The 7,256-nt window shown below is 40.5% G+C and overlaps 1 pseudogene; it reads right to left on the reverse strand.

The window, feature by feature from the left end:
- The window catches only part of LOC112075897 (transcription factor AP-2-delta-like), a 45,676-nt pseudogene extending 39,262 nt beyond the window's left edge, over positions 1–6,414 (reverse strand).
- Positions 6,415–7,256: the final 842 nt, after the last annotated feature.

Genomic DNA, 7,256 nt, shown 5'->3' on the forward strand with positions numbered 1-7,256 from the left:
ACTGTTATTATTACTGTTATTATAACTATTATTATTATGATTACTATAACTGTTATTATTACTGTTATTATTACTATTATTATTACTGTTAGTATTACTGTTATTATTGCTGTTATTATTACTAGAATTACTGTTATTATAACTATTATTATTACGGTTATTGTTGTTACTGTTATTATTGTTACTATTGTTGCTGTTACTATTGTTACTAATATTACTGTTATTATTGTTACTACTGTTACTAATATTACTGTTATTATTGTTACTAATATTACTGTTACTATTGTTACTAATATTACTGTTATTATTGTTACTATTGTTATCGTTACTATTATTACTGTTATTATTGTTATTATTATTACTGTTATTATTGTTACTATTGTTACTAATATTACTGTTATTATTGTTACTATTATTACTGTTATTGCAATAGTAATTCTAACCTATTATTTCTGTTTTTATAACCCTTACTGTAACTTATTGTTATATGTATTATTATTRTTCCTGTTATTATTATTATTATTGTTGTTGTCATTTTTATCATTGTTAAGCCATATTGATTTGGGTTTCTTCTTTTCATTGTTAATTTTGATAATAGAGTTGGTTAGGAGAATGACAGATCTGAGAGAAAGAATTACGCACTCTATTCTACAATGATAATAGAGTTGGTTAGGAGAATGATGGAAGGTGCACTGATAGCGTCAATTAAAGCCGACATTACAGCTTGAGGCATAGTAGTAGAATTCTCTGGATTGACGTGACATCCTAATGTAATCATTTTAAACGCAAACTGAGAGAAAAATGAAAATAGTACAGTGGTGTGTCATAAAATTGTCTAGTTCAACAAAAATATATTTTCCCTTGATTTAGATAATGCTTCCATCTTGTATTTTCGATAATTAATTTGACCAGACAGGGAAGGAGATGGGTATTCATGTTAATGTGGGTTTTAAGGTGTGTGTGTAAGGTGTGTCTTACCTCTTCGGATGATGCCGCCTTGGCCATTGAGCACAAGCCCGCACTGCGCCTCCACGGAACCCTGAAACAGCGTCATATTAATAATAATAATAATAATAATACAGGGTCCGGTGATAAACAATCAAGAATCAGAATCAAGAAACACACACACACGAGCTTGGCGCAGTGCGTCAACCTCAGGATGGACGAGAACGCTCAGCCCAGCCCACAGTTGTGTGTGTGTGTGTGCGTGTGTGTGTTTTGGCACCTGCGCCTACCTGTTGTTACCGCTTATAACCGATCCTAATCACAGATGTGGAACCTGTTACACATGGTGATATCAGTGATGTCATCCGAACGACTGAGGAACATGAGCTGTTATTGAGAAGAACCCCGTTAATCCCCGGTGTGAACCGCGAGCGGCTGGGGTGCAGACACAACCCTGATTAAAATAAACACTCGGCTGTCTTTCTCGCTCCACACGGAAGAGGCCGTGTAAGTCTTTTTAACAAACTAGGCTGTATAGAACATTTTTACTCCGAAGCTAAAGTGATTATAAAATCAATATACAAAACGCAGAGGTCTCGCATACATTAAGTGTCTAACAGGAGAAAGAGTTAGGGAGCCTGACGGGGGAAAGGTGTGGCAGCTCTTTTGTTGAGCATGGAAATCTCTTTAGGCGCTCAAAAATGCGATGTGCTGCACGAGACAGACTGCATCTGTTCTACTCAGGTTCACGTGCCTTTATTTTCTAAAGAAGGTCGAAGCTCGCTCGTGTTTGTGCATTTGTGTGTGTTAGTGTGTGTGTGGCTACCCTTCTTATCAACACGCCACTCAAAGGTCTGATAACAATCTACATAATGAAAGTGGTAATGATGGTGACATATTGAAAGATATTAACATCTAAATAAAAAAAAGATTCTGAGTATCTATAATAATAATCAGAATCTGAATAATCAGAATAATAATAACTTTTATCCTCATCACCATCATAATAGCCTMAATAAGAGAACATTCACAACAGAAAGAAAGATATGGTAGGCTGTTGGATCTAGAATACCTTCCTTATTATTATTATTATTGTTCTTATTATGGTTATTATTATAGTTGTTGTTGTTATTATTGTTATTATGGTTTTGTTATTATTGTGATTATTATTATCATTATTATTATTATTACAGATCTTCTCAGCAGACTATTTTACTATGCTACGCTATTAAAATTATTATTCAACAAGTTATCATATAGCCCTATATTAAAATTACTATTCAACAAGTTATCATATAGCCCTATATTAAAATTACTATTCAACAAGTTATYATATAGCCCTATATACATATTATTAAATAACTAGTTATTATCCTATATTAATACCACAAACAAGTAGTTAGCAAATATCCCTATATTAGTACTATTAGTCAAGTAAATATATATCTAGGTCTAGCAGATTAATTTCTTCAGGTATTCTACCTATTGAATTACTTGAATTACTTCTGGTACCCTACAAGTTTAATTGTTTCTGATATCTTAGCAGTTGAATTACTTCTGGTATCCTAGCAGTTGAATTACTTCTGGTATCCTAGCAGTTGAATTACTTCTGGTATCCTAGCAGTTGAATTACTTCTGGTATTCCTAGCAAGTTGAATTACTTCTTGTATCCTAGCCAGTTGAATTACTTCTGGTATCCTAGGCAGTTGAATTACTTCTGGTATCCTAGCAGTTGAATACTTCTGGTATCTTAGTAAGTTGAATTACTTCTGGTATTTTACCAGTTTGGTTGTAAAATTGAGAAAGGAATAATGGGATAAAGGAATGATGCAACGTGTTTTAAACGAGATATTTCTGTCTCGTGCACCGTGTTTAACTGGAGGTTGTTCTGTCCAGCGCAGCAGTGTGTTTAACCAGAGCCGCGGCTCAGATGTCGCTGCATAAAGAACACGTTGATTGACATTAAAACGGTAATTGGATAAACTACGGTGCTTTACGGTGCCCGAGCAGCCCATTGTGCCCTGAACTCCAATCCCTTAATCCGCTTTCAGAAGAGAAGAGAGAACCAGCGTCTTTTCACCGCCTCGCCAGCCGGACACACACACACCATTTCTTTACATCGAAAATAATATGTAAAATATAGGTCACGTGCATTTAGAGTAAAATAGAGGGTGGACTGCATAATGGGAGTGAATTTCTCACATTAACTGTTTTAATGCAGAGTTTATTCTATTCAATTGTATTCTAGATTACTTCATCTTTTAATTMTTCTCCATCTAATGTAATATCAGCCTAATGTCACATTCATTCATGGAATATTCTGTTATTTTGACTGAACCCTCCTCGTCCTACTCAGAATAACTGGAGGTCTGCAGCGCGTGAGAGAGCAGAGATACACTCGTGTCTCTGTGTTTGGAACGGGGCAGACAGAGAGACGGACTCCGAGAGTGACAAGAGTTAGGGTTTAGGAGTTAGGAGCTAGGGTTTAGGAGATAGTGGCTAGGCTTTAGGAAATAGGGCCTAGGGTTTAGTATTTAGGGTCTGAAATTAAACTTTGTGGTGCACTATAGCCAGTATGGATGTTGGGTGAATTGTTGGTGTTTGATCAGGATGACAACAGTGGAGGAGAGGAGAGAGAAGAGGAGAGGGGGTACCTGCAGGTCATCCGCCCCGGGGGGAGGGAGCCCCAGACCGGCTGCAGGCAGCAGCCTCTGGTCGTGGTGCATGCCGTACTGCCCACCGTGTGACGTCATCAAAGACAGGTCATGGCGCCGGTATGCGTCCAAGCAGCCCAGCTCGCGCCGCTGCTGCTCGTCCAGGCACGAGGACTTAAGTGCACGGGCGCTGTGCAGGTTGATGAAGTCTGTGTCTCCATGGGTCGCATGGTGAATCTGCTGGTAGTACTGCCCGGAGTGGAGAGAGTTGAGGCCGTACGCCTCTGGGCCCACGGCTGGGTGGGAGTGCTGGAAGTCATAGTGGAAGGACTGGTGGTGCAGGGGGGTGTACTGGTGGTTGGTGGAGAAGTAGGGCGAGGCGAACTCTGTAGCCGCCGCGGGGTAGGCTGTGAGCGGCGAGGACGAGCTATAAGCCACGGAGGAGTTGGCGACGCTCTCAAGGCAACCTAGCTGCATCAGACGGTAACTGTTGGACCCGTCATGACGTATCTGAGAGGAATAAAGGAAAATATCAGCGGTGTCATTTCATTTACCATCTCCCTCTCTTTACCGCTCTCTCTCTTTTAACACCTCAAACTCAAACACTCAAAGCTCTTAGAAAAAAACACGAAGAAAATGTGATTCCATGAGCCTGGGAGGGGTACGCACAGCAGCACAAGCCCTCAGTGTGTGTGTGTGCGTTGTACACGGTATCTGTCATTTTCAGTGCAGCGTTTTAGAGCGCGTGCTGTTCTATTATTATTTGGGTCTCAGCTCTGAACGCGCGCTGGGTGGCAGGTAAGTAGAGTGAGCCACCAGTGTTCCGCCCTAAATGTTCTAATCACACCCGTTACCGGTTTACACACACAAGCCTCATCTGCCTCCCTCATTTTATTCCCTCACTCTTCACACAAATAAAAKACATATCTCCAGTTTCCCGTAGCCAGTCCTCTCCCATTACCCAGGGAAGCTTTGCTTTCTGGAGACGCATCACAACGATTTAAATATGCATGTATCAAACAGGTGTGGTTACTATAACTGGTAGATTATATTCCTAAATGTTATTGATAATGAAGAGTGATGATAAATAAATACCTCGGCATCATGGACCAAACCGGGGAACGTGGCTGACATGGTGTTGCTCCGCTAACCAGCTTCCCCTCCTGATCGAACAAATGCTTTCCGTTAAAATCCCCAAACCGAGAGAAGTGGAAAAAGTCCCTGCACGGAGCCGCGGATAGCTGGTGGAACACGAGCGTTTTCCCTCTGTACCATCACACCGGCTGGCGCACAGATTTTGTACTTGCAGGGTATTTCTGTTGTGATGTCGTCGGTGGTCCCCTGATAATATAGTTAGAAAAATAAGCATCAGCACTGAGGAATGGATGGAGGACAATAGACGAGCTAGCTGCTTCCATCCCAGGAGACAAGGAATAAATATTGTATCTTCCCTAATAAGGAACCGACACTTTCAAAATGTTTTACCATTTTTGTGGACATTTTCTTTTTGCTCGTTTGTATTTTCAGACGGTTTGCTTTCTTCGTTTTACCCACATGGCTTAAACCTAGGCTATTACAAAACGAATCGGATTTTCAACAAAAATGTAAGTTGATTTCAAAACATCCCCTCTCGTTTATATAGGCTATCATTATTAAATAAACATGTATTTTCGTTTTAGAATATTTTTTTCTCATCTATTGAACTCAATGTAATTTGATGTAAGGCTATTTTGTTTTTTCAAACAGAGCACTTGATTGCCGTGCACCGTTAACAAATCTCTATTAAGCAAATTATTATTACTACTACTACCAKTATTATTATTATTATTGTTTTATTTTCATTATTATCGTTATTGTTGTGTAATTAATATCATTGTTATATATTATTATAGACTTATGTACTGCCTTTATTATTATTATTATTACTAGTATTTTATTATCCTTGTTTTTAAATCAAATAGACCCCATATTAAACAGTAACGTCTGCTCCAGATGTATTTGGAATTAAGCGACAATATTTTGTTTCGATCGAAATTATAAATAGGCTATCCAATGAGTGTATGTATACCAGGGAGGAAGTTCATTTCGTGGAGAGAAATAATGAGAATAATCAGGGAATAATTTATGCTAACAGCACTGGATTTTCTTTGAGAAATGAACCTCATTGCTTTTATTTTATGTCGTGAATGGATCGTGGACATTTATAACGTACATTTATGGGCAAAAAAAATGTCGTTTCACAGTAAATTGTTGAGGCTTTGTGATATTACCAGGAGAAGTTTGTGTGTTTCCGCTCATTCAGAAGGGCGATAGGGTTGCAGCTCGTGAGGGAAACGTCGACACAAACTCAGTCTCTTTTGTCGGTTTGGATCGAGCCGCTTCAACCCGTGCTCACGCGCTGAGAGGAAGTGTCCTCTGCCTCTGCCATCTTGCCCTCGAGCAGACCGCTACAAGACTCTGACTCCATTGTGTGACAGGCGTRGCGTGCACGAAGGTCAGCTGGCGACACTGACCAGGAACGGGAAATCAGCGTGAGACACGGCGGTCAGTATGATGATCCGAACCACCCGCACTCACCTGGGCGCGTGCCCACAGGGTGGTCCTGAGCTGGTTAGACGGGTAACGGGCGGGTAGAGAGAGAGAGATTGAGAGCAAGGGCCTGCCGGCTCCGGAGGGTAGAGAGGAAAATAGAAATGTGAAACGACAGAAGAAGGCTGTGCTTCCGGTCAGGCCCTGCAGCTCTCTCTGTCGGCCTCAGTACTGAACTACTCCAGCAGTCTGTCAGATATAACACATTCAGACACACCAATACACACACACACACACACCCACACACACACACACACACACACACACACACACACACACACACACACACACACACACACACACACACACACACACACACACACACACACACACACACACACACACACACCACACACACACACACACACACACACACACACACACACACACACACACACACACACGGAGAGGGAGGGGAGGGATGAGGGAGGAGAACAGAACGTGAGTCAACGTGAGGGCAGGACGGTGCTTTTAAAGTGTTTTAAAGCCTAAAGCCTAATTATTTAACCCAAATTATCGCAATTACTCCGGGAGCGTCTAGACCACTAAACCCATCCGCCCACTCCACTATCGAAACCGGCTGCCCAACAGGAACACGGACATGTTGATCAATGTTTAACTGAATCAACCGGTTATTGTTTAAACTGTAACGATGTGATATTAATGTGCAGAGTGCAGACTGTGTCATTATAATAACCAGTCACCACAGACGCTGCTACAGACAGACCGACAGTTAGACGCCGTTATTGACTCTTAGTCTTGAATTAACACACTATTTCTCCATCTGTTCCTGCAGGTCTCAGGCCTATCACTAAATAACCACCACAACACTCTCTCATCTCAACAATATTATTCTACATCTCTTCTAAAATATATCATCATCAAATGAGAATTTACAACCACAAAACAAGATAATGAAACGCACACATTATGCAAGGTTTAATAAATGTTTTTTTTTTTTTWAATATAAAGTTCTCAAGGCCCTCATGTCCATGAGCAAATTAAGTAATTCKATTGTTTTGCCTCGAGGCTTGACSAAACCTCCGCGCGATTGAAGGCCAGTTGTCG

This window comes from Salvelinus sp. IW2-2015, unplaced genomic scaffold (assembly GCF_002910315.2).
Source record: "Salvelinus sp. IW2-2015 unplaced genomic scaffold, ASM291031v2 Un_scaffold3455, whole genome shotgun sequence".
Lineage (NCBI taxonomy): Eukaryota > Metazoa > Chordata > Actinopteri > Salmoniformes > Salmonidae > Salvelinus > Salvelinus sp. IW2-2015.